The following is a 12,889-nucleotide window of genomic DNA, read 5'->3' as shown; positions in this document are numbered from 1 at the left end:
AAAATTAACCGATTTTACAGTGATTCAATTGTAATACACGTTTCGAAATGATGACTACATACTAATACCGGTTAGTACAAAACATGAATTAATGCTTTGACAAATCTGCAGACAAGACGGCAAACGAAAAACCTTTTAAAATGCGTGTTTTCTGAATGGATCAATCAGGCTAAACTAACCTGTAGCTAATCCGTCCACACTCACAACAATGTCCTAAAGACAGAATTAAAGCAGCGATTGTATTCGCCATGACAGTCTGTGGTTTGTACATGACAGATGGGGGCTCGTCCACTTCTTTTATCTGTGATACAGCAACGGATAGGTAAGATTTGTGTTGGGAGTTGGTGCGCGTGTAGAAAGTTTGTTGGGTGCATTGTATGTGGAGCGGTGCGGAGTTTTCCCTGGCAGGTTAAGCGGCGGTTCCCTTGGGATTGTTGAGTGGGGTGTGTAGTGTTGCAGAGAAAGTGGTTGAAGCTTCGGCTTGGGAGCATGGCCGTGGTCTCAGTAGTGTTGCTAGCCTGCTAGTCGCTTTGCTGGGCCAGCGGTCTCCAGTGCATAAATACCCACCACAAGTAACTGCATGAAGACTAGGGAGGAGATTACTCAGTGGGATGGTAATAGTTAGTGGGGAAACTCCAATCAATAAGTTAGTGTTGTTCCACTTTGGACGCATAGCAAACGTTGTGGTGTCGGTCCGGTTTGTTTTTTGTTTTTTTTCTTCTCTCGGCGTAAAAGGTTCAGTGTTGTATTCCGGTGAGGGCCCGGTCTAAATTAATATGGCTGACGTAGAGGCATTTATTGAAGCTCTGTCTCAGGAGTCTCTTGGCACTTTTTCAAGAGAGCAGCTGCTCTTGATTGCTGAGCATTTCTCGGTGACTATTGTCGGTGATAGGAGGATGAAGGAGAACATCAAAGACTCTATAGTGTCGACATTGAGTGAGACAGGAGTGTTTGCTGCAAAGGAAGAGGGGGTTTTGTTAAAACCTATTTTTCAGGCTAGTGCACTTTCTTTTGAGCAGCAGAAAGAATTGTTGTTGTTGCAGCTGGAACATGACAGAGTAAAGTATGCGTTGGGAATTGAAAAGGAAATCACAGTGGAGCGGATACGGCAAGAATCTGAGAAAGCCAAGATAGAGTTGGAGGGACATCGCCTGTCTATTCTCAGAGATGGTGAAGGGCAGGGTGAACAGGTGCCCAGGTCTCATCGTTTTGACATTAATAACCTGCGCTTGCTATGGCCAAAACTATGTTGCGTAGAAACCAGAAGGCCAAGCATTGCTCCACTGGTCAAAGTGGTCGTGGTGGTGGCGGCGGCTTTGATGGTGGTCATGGCGGCAGCGGCAGCAGGGGTCGAGGACGTGGCAAGGAAATGTTCTGTTATCGGTGTGGAGATCAAGGACATATGGCTAGGGACTGTGACCAAACGGAGGATGTTTGCTACAACTGCAACAAACCAGGCCACATGGCTCGTGACTGTGGGCGTGCCAACGACCGGAGGTGCTACTCCTGCGGTGGGCTTGGTCACATCCAGAGATGTTGTGATAAGGTGGTATATTACAATTAGGGTTCGCTAAGAGAGGGTGTTATATATTTGTTGTGTTCTGTGACTTTTGGTTTTTGTTTGGGATAGGGTTAATTCGTTATGCCAGTGGTGCTGGGGACACCGACTTTAAGGGGGGGGTGTGACGACCCCTGCTTGGAGGTCTCCTGTGGTGCGTATGGCCCTTTAATGATCCTCCTCTGCTTGTGCCCACACTGATTGAGGACACCTGACGCACTGATTGAGGACACCTGACAGCTCGCACCGGAGGATTAAAAGGCCTGAGCCAGAGCCTCGAGGTCGCTCCCCGCCAGAGGATTGGACCTCGGAGAGCAGCAGCGCTTATTCTTATTTTTGCCTTGCCTTTTGTTTGTTTTTTGGCCACATAACGTTTTGCCAAATAAATACCTTTTTATATACATATTCTTGTCCTTCCCACGCTTTTTGTTATGGCCAAGAGCCAGGCCATGACAGATGGGCCTACTGACCAGAGCTGTGAGGAGTTGATTAAAGACTCTCGTACACACACACACACACACACACACACACACACACACACACACACACACACACACACACACACACACACACACACACACACACACACACACACACACACACACACACACTTCACTGTGCACTGCGGAACGATGTATGTGCAGAGTGTGACCCTTGAAGGCTGTTTCTTCTGTTCTGAAATTGAATATATTTGTTACATATTAATAGAATTTTAGATTTTTTGATTTGATTTTGGATTTGTGAATGGGAGAAGTAGTGGATGGAAAACATACTAAACACTAAGTATTTTATTTTAAATACGGTAATACTAAGGAGGCATAGGCAGTGGAGGCTGGTGGAAAATATTATTGGTGGGGCTGTTGATAGAGTGAGTAAATTTTTATTTTTTTTTGGCAGAAATGACCCCTTAAATTGGGACTTCTGGTGATGTAATGGCCCCATAAAATCGTGGTTCTAGGGCCAGGAACAACCAGGCTGAGTCGGGCTGAGTATGCTAAACTAACTGCGGTCAAGCCAGCCTCCACTCGGGAAAACCTAGTCAAGCCAGCCCTCACGTGATATTGCGGTGCACGAATATCCTATGCATTACGGTAGAGTAAAAAAAAATCATCCCTCTGTGTTTAGATGAGAATAAAACAAAAACTGTCCAGTATCAAAGACTCATTTCACTTCAGAGTGATAGCAGGACATCCCATCTAGTCACTCAGAAAAAATCAAGACATTCTGATGTAGAGTTTCAAAATAAAAGACCTTTGAAGTCTCATATATGAGCTATCATCCCTGTTTTTGGATGAGAATAAAACAAAGACTGTCCAGTATCATATATCCATCTCACTCCAGGGTGATAGCAGGACACCCCATGTAGTCACTCAGAAAAAATCAGGACATTCTGATGTACAGTTTCAAAATAAAAGACCTTTGAAGTCTCATATATGAGCTATCAGGTCTTTTATTTTGAAACTGTACATCAGAAGTGAGGTGAGGTGGATCTATGATACTGGACAGTCTTTGTTTTATTCTCATCTAAAAACATGGTAAACGTAAGCAACGTGGGCGCCAACGTGGGCGCCAACGTGGGCGCCAACGTGAGCGCTCTCGTGACCAAAATATTTGACGGCGCTGATTGGCTGAAATTATGTTTCGGCGGCACAGTTTACTATTGAGACTTTTGCAACATGCTGGTTGCTGCTGTTTGGCTCTGGGGCAGCGCCGCGTAATGATAAACTAATGCCAAGGGCAAGGCCAGGCAGGAAACATGTGACTTATCAGTAACTTTAGACTTCGTAACACAATTTTAAACGAGATTTTATTGTAGATTATACATTTTACTGATACCAATTGTATGATATTTACCTTGTTCATTAAAAATAAAAAATATAAAATATATATATATTTGAAATATTTATCTTTTGAAATATTTATTTTTTAATTTAATATTTTTTTTAATATTTTTTTTTGTATGTGGGAAGAGGGGGGACGGCGCCCCTAGCGCCCCTATGGGCCGGCCGCCACTGGGCATAGGCCTATATGATATCATGTTTGACATTATTGATATTAAAAAAAGTGATTTGTTTTCCATGTCATTTGTGTGTTTTTCTTATCAAAAAGTGAAGTTATTTATTTGTAAGCTCCAAATCCAAATGTTTCCCTCAATGGCCTTTGTGCCCTGGCATGTGGCCTTTGCGCCCTGAAAAAATGTGTAACACCAAAGGTCAAATGGCCTTGCCCCTAAAATGACGAAATTCCATGCCTGGCTAAACCTTGCAAGGGCTATCATTTAATTGTATTTGATTTTGTTTGTTTTAATGGCCAAGGGGCCGGCGAAACATATGGGTTTTCAGTCCGTGTGAAAGATGTGTAGACTTTCTCAGGGCCGTGGGAAGTAGGGGTGCTGAGGGTGCTGCAGCACCCCCTGGTGGAGGACAGGGGATCTGCACTTCCACAAGATTAAATACAAATATAATTTAAAAAAAAATGAATTTTCAGCCTTGACGTAACAACATTCATAATTAAGTAAAGATAAAACCCTTTTCACCCCGGTTACATTTTCCATTTGCCCCGTACGATGGGCGCTGTAAGTGATGAAAGTGGGGGATGTTGGCTTATCAGGCGCCCGCAGCTCACAGCCAGCGTGAGAGAGAGATAGATAGATAGAGAGAGGGGGTGCACCTGTACCGGCGGGGAATGTTGTTAGCTTCTGCTGCGCTAACGGATATAAGAAGCTCTTTCTTCAATAATGTGGAGGGAGAGTTCTGTCCTGTTAGACTGAGAGGTTCAGTGAGGTAAAGGACTCTTGAGTGTTTAGATATTTCACTTTAGTCTAAGTTATCTCAGTGGGTCTCAAACGTTTTGATCACAATTTATGTAAACAAATATTTCCAAGGCACTCGCTTATAATTATTAGGATAAATAAAAACAGGTTTGAAATCATTCCAATGTATACTATAGGACAGTAAACCAAAAATATCGTTTAAAACTGGAGAGATTTAAAAATATGCATAAATAAATAAATGTTAACTGATAAAATAAGATATAAATGAACCACAAAAATAAAACAAGTTAGCCTACATTTATTTGTTATTGGCTATGGTAGGTTATCGGTTATGTTCACATACTTATTTGATTATTAAAAGGCAAACCGATCTTTTTCACATGGGTGTTTAGAGTTGTATCCCCTAGATCAGTCTCTAGTAATTGGGCGCTCAAAGTGCACCAGATTGAAGCATTTTACTTTAAAATGTTAAAAACAATCTTCCCGGGGGGGCACCCCCGGACCCCCCTAGAGGATGTGAATTCCACCCCCCAATTAAAACATGTTCAATGTTCATGCAATACTAAATAGTATACATTTGAAGCCTTTTTATATAAGCTGTCCACCATGTCAATATGTTTCTCTGTTTGTAGCTTTTGTAGAGGTTTTTCATTGCCAGCTAAAATCTTGCCTTTAGGGCAGCAAATTGGTCAAAACTGGCCCTGGTGTCATCCCCACAGCACCCCCCATTTGAAACATGTTCCCACGGCTATGGACTTTCTGCTGTCCTGATGTCAAAAGGGAACGTGGATAGCTAGCAGGTGTGTGTTAGTTGAGGGTTACCTGGGTCCCTCTCACGGTGAGGGAGGGGTGAATCCATGGGCCAATGCACCGTGTATGTGCTCATGCTGGACTGTTAAACCATGTCCTGATATAGGAAGTTCCAGATCCATTTACATCAAGCTAGAACAGTACCAGTGTCTTGAAGCGTATTCTGGCAACTACTGGTCGCCAGTTAAAGAGCAACTTCCAGGTTAAAGACACCTGTTAATAAATGTGTAGGAAAATGATGAATACACTAGACTTTCAAAAGATATACAGAAATATACATTACAGTGACATCTGGCGTTGTTTTTGTAAGAAATGTTCACTTCCGCATAAAAAAGCCTCGGCACGTGACCTCTCCCGTGTGACGTAACATGGGGGAAACAAGGGGGAGAGCGGCCGGTGTAACGTATTAATAAACATGGATCCCAATGCTAGTTTCGACACAGAAGACACAGAAGAAGTTGAACATGAATATTCAAATGCATATGACGGACCACAACCTTATAATTATGAGCCTGCTAGGCGTCCAAGAGACCAGGAGCAGCCAAGGATTAGAAGAAATAACGGCCATCGGAGAGAAATTGAGCTGTGGTGTGAGGAGAATCAGTGGAGAACTGGGCAGCTATCTTGGTGAGTGACCGGCGTTAGCTACAGAATGTTAGCTAACATCACATCACAACATTGTGAAGTTAGCTATCATATATCAGGCTATAACTAAAGTAGCATTGATAATATAGTAACGTTACTGGCAGGACTGTTGATACTGATCCATAACAGAAACTAATAATAATAATAATAATAATAATAATAGATTTAATTTGTTAGCGCTTTTACAGGTGCTCAAAGACGCTTTACAGATAATAGTAAAGAAAAAAAGAAAAGAGAAGAAAGGAACAACAAATAAATATATAGTTAAAGTTAAAGTCAAATAATAAAAAAACAATCACACATGAAAAGCCAGATTGAAGAGGTGAGTTTTTGTGAGTTTTTTGAAGGTGGTGAGGTCGGTGCAGTCTCTGATGGGTTGTGGGAGTGAGTTCCAGAGGGAGGGGGCAGCGACGGAGAAGGCTCTGTCCCCCCAGGTCCGGTGATTGGTGCGGGTGGGGATGGATAGGAGGTTGGCTTCTGATGAGCGGAGGCAGCGGGAAGGGGTGTGGTGGTGCAGCAGGTCTGTGAGGTAGGGGGGGGCCTGGTTGTTGAGGGCTTTGTAAGTTATGAGGAGGACTTTGAAGTGGATTCTTTGACGGACGGGGAGCCAGTGGAGGTTCTGGAGGATGGGAGTGATGTGGTCTCGGGAGCGGGTGTGGGTGAGGAGGCGGAGAGCAGAGTTCTGGATATGTTGGAGTTTATTGAGGAGGTTGGATGGTATGCCATAGAGGATGCTATTGCAGTAGTCGAGTCGTGAAGTGATGAATGCATGAATCAGGATTTCAGCAGCAGAGGAGGAGAGTGATGGGCGGAGACGGGCAATGTTTTTGAGGTGGAAAAAGGCGGTCCTGGTGATGTGATTTATGTGGTGGTTGAATTTGAGCTGACTGTCGAAAATGACTCCGAGGTTGCGGATGTGAGGGGTGGGGGAGATAGAGTGTGGCTGTCAATGGTGAAGTTGAAATTCTGGATGTCTTTGATACGGGATGGGGGGCCGATGATGATGATGTCTGATTTGGCACTGTTCAGTTGGAGATAGTTTGTTTGCATCCATGCTTTTATTTCTGAGAGACAGTTGGTGAGAGTGTGAGTGTGTTGTGGGGGTGATGGTTTTTGTTGAGATATAAAGTTGGATGTCATCGGCGTAGCAGTGAAATTGAAGGTTGTGGCGACAAATTATTTTGCCAAGGGGGAGCATGTAAAGGATGAAGAGGAGGGGGCCAAGCACCGAACCCTGGGGGACGCCTTGGGACAGAGGAGCAGTGGAGGAGGTGCAGTTGTTGATGTTGATAAACTGATGTCTGTCGGTGAGGTAGGATTTCAGCCAGGAGAGTGCAGTGTCAGTGATGTTGAGTGATGATTCGAGGAGGAACAGCAGGATGGTGTGGTTGATGGTGTCGAATGCTGCGGTGAGGTCGAGGAGGTTGAGGATGTTCATGTTGCCGGAGTCAGAGGAGAGGAGGAGGTCGTTTGTGATTTTCAGAAGAGCTGTTTCTGTGCTGTGTTTTGATCGGAAACCGGATTGAAATGGCTCAAAGAGGTCATTGGAGCTGAGGTGGGATTTTAGTTGTGAGGCAATGACACGTTCAAGTATTTTTGACAGAAAGGGGAGATTTGAGATGGGCCGGAAGTTGGACATGATGTCAGGTGTGAGTCCAGGTCTTTTGAGAATGGGTGTGACAGAAGCCAGTTTGAGAGAGGGGGGAACTGATCCAGATCTGAGGGAGGAGTTAATGATGGTGGCGATGAGCTGGGACATGGCAGGGAGACTCTCTTTAACACATTTGGAGGGCATTGGGTCAAGTGTGCAGGTGGAGTTAATTCCAGTCATGAAGTGGGACAGTTGCATGGGGGTCACAGGGGAGAAGTGGGACAGGGGCTGTGAGGTGAAGGGGGGGAGCCAGGAGAGGAGGTGGGGGGTGCTGATTAGGGTGTCAGATTGCTGTAAATGTTGCTGATTTTGGTTTGGAAAAACGAAAGGAAGGAGTTGCACTGTTCGGTGGTGAAGGACGAGGTGGCGTTGTCACAGGGTTTGAGAAGTTTGCTGATGGTGGAGAACAGACGCTTGGGGCTGCTGGAGCCAGACTGAATGAGTTGTGAGTAGTAATTAGACCGGGCTGCTTTGAGTGCATTACTGTACTGCTGGAGATAGTCTTTGTAGATTTGAAGATGGACTGTTAGTGTTGTTTTCTTGTGTTGGCGTTCAAGTTGACGTTTCCTTGATTTCATTTGGCGGAGTTCGGGGGTATACCAGGGGGCGGAGTGTATGAAAGAGACATTTTTAGTTTTTGTGGGGGCCAGTTCATTGAGACAGAAGGAGAGGGTGCTGTTATAATAGTCCACAAGTTCAGATGGGTTTTCAGAAAGTGGGGGGGGGGAGGCAGACATCTTGCAGGTAATGGAGGCAGTGATTGCTGAAGGTGAGATGGATTTGAGGTTTCTGTAGGTTATTGTGCGTTTTTGCTTTTGGGATGGGGATGTTGATATCCATGATGATGGCCAGGTGATCAGAGATGTGGAGATTGAGGCTGGACAGATGATGGATGGTGAGACGAGTGGAGCAGACCAAGTCCAGGATGTGACCACGGCTGTGTGTTGGGAAGTTGATGTGTTGAGAGAAGTTGCAACAATGAAGGGTTTCCTTAAATTCAGAGGCATATTTGCAGGTTGGGTCATCAATATGAATGTTAAAATCCCCTAAGAGGAGAACAGATGGGGATATGGCAGAAAGCTGAGTGAGAATGTCAGAGAGGTCAGAGAGAAAGGAGGGGTTTGGCTTCGGGGGACGGTAGATGATGGCTGTGACCAGGGAAGTGGGACCAGAGAGTTTAAAGATCAGATGTTCAAATGAAGAAGCATCAGGGATGGGGATTATGGTAGCTTTTATTTCCTTTTTGATAATAGCAGCTATACCACCACCCCGCCCTTGTGGGCGAGGTTTGTCAATGTATGTGAATCCTGCTGGGGTGATTTGATTTAAAGAAAAATAGTCCAGGGGCTTTTGCCATGTTTCGGTCAGATACAGAAAGTCCAGGTTATTGTCTTTAATGAATTCATTCAGAATGTGGCTTTTATTGTGGATGGAGCGTGTGTTGAGCAGGGCTGCTCTGAGGTGACGTTGCATTGGGGGGGGTTGTGTGGACCGGGGAAGTGGAAGGAGATTGGTCAGATTCACGTGTTTTTTGTTGTGATGGCGTAGTGTGGGCGCGTGACAGGACCGAATGGACGGGATGGAGTGTGGAGACGTGGAATGAAATAAAAACTTACGGCCAGAGCCTCTGTGTGGAGGACGGCGTTTGCGGAGTATTTCGTTATCTGCGAGGATGTCCATGCAGTCCGGAGGCAGGCGGTTATTAAAGGAGTGGAGATCTGACAGGGAGTAGAGCGGCGGCATGATCCCGTGAAGTGGCGCTAGCACGGAGCTAGCTAATGCTGGGGACCCGGACAGCAGAGACCAGGAGCCGGATGACCGTAGAAGAAGGAGCGGTGTGAGTCCAGATAAAATGAGAGTGATAATCCACAGCATATCAGGAGAATGATTCCATTGGTTTCCGGAGGAGAATCGTAGGAGGGGCTGACAGCCTGGTGCAGAGTGGGAGCCGGGTGACCAGCCTACTAGCTTGTTAGCTAGCTTGTTAGCCACCGGCTGTAGGCGGCAGGGAGAGACGATGTCAGCGGGGAAGCCGGCTGATCCCAGCGGGATGGGAAGACCCACACGAGCCGCGGAGTTAGGGTGGAGTTAGGCTGGAGTTAGGGTGGAGTTGGGGTGGAGACAGAATTGTTAGCTCGGCAGACTTCAGGGAGCCGAGGAGCATCTAGGTAGCAGCCTGCTAGGTCCGATAATGCTAGCTAGCTAGCGGGCTAGGGACCGATGAGCAGGAAAGAGCCAGCAGGTTGGAGATGACAACACATCTGATATTTTTGCTGATGACTGACGTTTCAAAAGTAGAGAGCCAGACAGGAGAGGTTCTAATCTGGACTAAAGAACAATATTTGGGGCGGAGGAGCGGCGAACAAACAACGCCAGCATCCTCCGCGACCCGGGAAAAACTGCGCAAGTATCAACCGTATCTCGCGTTACCTAATGCAACTCCACACTACGGTGCTGTGTACCGGAGGGGAGACGCGAGATACGGCTGATACTTGACGATCTGGCGGAGAAAGGTTGTGGAGCCTCCGTTCAATCAATCAATCAATCAATCAATGTTTATTTATATAGCCCAATATCACAAATGTTACATTTGTCTCAGTGGACTTCACAGTTTGTACAGAATATCCGTTGATATGTCGTTGTAAATGGCTTGATGGAAAGCAGGTGTGTAGTCGGGGAGGGTGCACAGCTGATTGCAGCAGGTGAGTGGAGGTTGAGCCGGGAGCCAGGAGTGACAGCCACCACGCACACACAAACAACACAGACAGGGGGAAACAAACAAACACAAAGGAGATGGCTGGAGCAGTACAGCCACCACAGCGTTACCTAATGCAACTCCACACTACGTCTTACGGCGCCGTGTACCGGAGAGGAGAGAGAGAGAGCAGCGAAGGGGGGGGGGGAGAGAGAAGTAATACGGTTTCCTGATAAAGCTGTGGAGAGTATGTGCTGCAGGGACGTGGATGCACAACGCACCCAAGAACGAACGCTAGCTCCGGTCCTTTTTACTGTGAACTCTATGTCCTGACAGGCTGGTGTTTTTGCAACCTGCACAAACACAATACTGCACCATGATTACAAATGGTGAAATACAATGTAAAACTACAGAAAAATTCCAGCTCACTAAAACACAACCGCTCAACTCAACGCAACTACTAACTATACCCGCGGTCAGAGAGCGGAGATGTGTCCCCTGTGTGATGTAATATGACGCGTTTGACGTATGACCTTAAAAAAAAGCCGTTTTTAAGAGCAGAGCTCAAAATTGCTCCTTTCCCTCTGAATTCCTGCCCTTATGTCTCGTAAAACATATCAAATCCTACATTCACTTTTTTAATTGTAATTCTCAAGCAAGTTTAAGCATAAATGTAGAAAAAAAAAGGGAGTAGAGGAGTGGTGCATTGTGGGAGAACTTAGGGAGGTTGAAACCACTGGAGCTGCTGCATTCTGGATGGGCAGAAAAAGTCGGATGGCACTCTCAGGTAGACCAGCCAGGAGGGAGTCACATTAGTCCAGGCGCCAGATTGCAAGGGTCTGGACCAAGACCTGCGTTGTCTTCTGGGACAGAAGGGGACAGTAGAGGACAGTAGGGGACAGAAGGGGACAGAGGTGTTCAGAGTGTATCTGTAGGATCTGGTTTTAGCAGAGATGTTAGCAGTGAAGTTCAGCTGGTCGTCCAGGGTAACGCCCAGGTTCCTTCCTGTCTGAGTCGAGGAAATAACAGAGGGGCCACCGTAATAGAAAGATCATGGAATGGAGAGATCTTACCTGGGATTTAGGTTGAACTTCAACAGTGTGAAGACATCCACAGTAGGGGTTTCACCAACTAATCGACTAGTCGAATACCTTTACCACTAGTCGGCGCTGTAGGCCCTAGTCAACTAGTCGTGAAAAAAATGGAGGTAAACGAGGTGCTGCAAAATGCTACAAAACACGTCCGACATTCTTATGTATGGCAGTACTTCAACGAAGATGTAACCAACTCCACAGTGAAGTGTCAGTTGTGTACAGCTGTACTGAAGTACAATACAAATGCATCTGCTATGCGCAACCATCTGAAGATGAAACACCCGCTGCCGACAGCTAGCACTAGCAGTAATGCTAGCACCAGTGAGCAACGGACCGGCGTCAGCACTGAACAGAGGCAAACGAACAGCAAGAAAACACGGGTCAACAGTGATGCGGATGATGAGCTACAGGATTACTGCCAGCGGGCACCGCATATCCCCACAATGGATAATCCACTGGAGTGGTGGGCAGAAAACGTGCACCGCTTCCCCGGCTTTCGAGGAGCTACCTGGCTATTCCAGCCACAAGCACCCCGAGTGAGAGGGTTTTTTCCCTGGCAGGCAACACTGTCACCCGAAAGCGGTCAAGCCTCCTTCCCTCACATGTCGATGCTTTGGCTTTCAAACCAAAAATATGGAAAGGTGGACGTTATCGTGGAGGACAGCGAATAAAGTGTTGCGCACTGGATTTACGTGGCATTTATGTAAACAAGAGTTTTTTGCTGTCGATTTTGGTGAGTCCAGTTACTGTTTGTTATTTACTCAGCCATGTAACAAAAATTAAAATGCAGTTTTTAATGTTACTGTATGAGTTCCAATAGAAAATACAGTTGTAAACCTCTCTTTGTGTGTCTTTATTATGGCGTAACGACTAGTCGACTAGTCGACTGCTATTTTGAAAAACGTGTCGACTAGTAAATATTGGTAGTTGTGAAACCCCTAATCCACAGTGAGATGTCAGCCAAAAAGTTAAGAGATGCGTGCGACCACCATTGTTTCAGACATTGTTAAATGTTAAATTAGCATCTCATTAATTTGACTTAAAAAATGTAAATAGTATTTCCAATGTTTTTTTTAAATCATCCACTCATGTCTCTCCCATAGGCGGATTTTGCGGGGGGGGGGGGCATGCTGAAATATGTTACAGCATTACTACATCTAAAACTGTTCCAATACAAATATTTCGTATATCAATATTTTTAATAAGGTAGGACACTGGTTAATAATATTGTAGCATGTTCAAGTATTTTTTGGGTCAGAAGTAGGCTTCTATAGGTAAGGATACAGAGCAGTGGAATCTTTAGCCATGTCAATTAGTGTACTTCCTCCCTCCATCATAAAGCATCCTCACTGATAGAGTCGCAGTGCTAATGTTGTGAGGCAGCTCCGCAGTCGGTCTCACTTCAAACAAGATCTTAACCATGTTCTATGTATGATGCACGGCGGGTCTGCTCAAAGACTTTCAGATTTATTATTAAGTGAATGAAGAAGTACCTGGGTGAATCACCGCTTATTTAAATGTGCACTGGTGTCTGGGTCTGGTCTGAGCCCACAGTACATAAATCCAAGTTTGATCTGCTGACATTTTATAAGTCTAATAAAAAGCAGAACAAGCACCAACTTTATTTCACAACATCCTATTTACACTGTTTTGGATATTATAT

This window comes from Notothenia rossii, assembly GCF_949606895.1.
Source record: "Notothenia rossii genome assembly, chromosome: 3".
NCBI classification, from domain to species: Eukaryota; Metazoa; Chordata; class Actinopteri; order Perciformes; family Nototheniidae; genus Notothenia; species Notothenia rossii.
The sequence above is the reverse complement of the archived record's forward strand: the minus strand, read 5'-3'. Positions refer to the sequence as shown.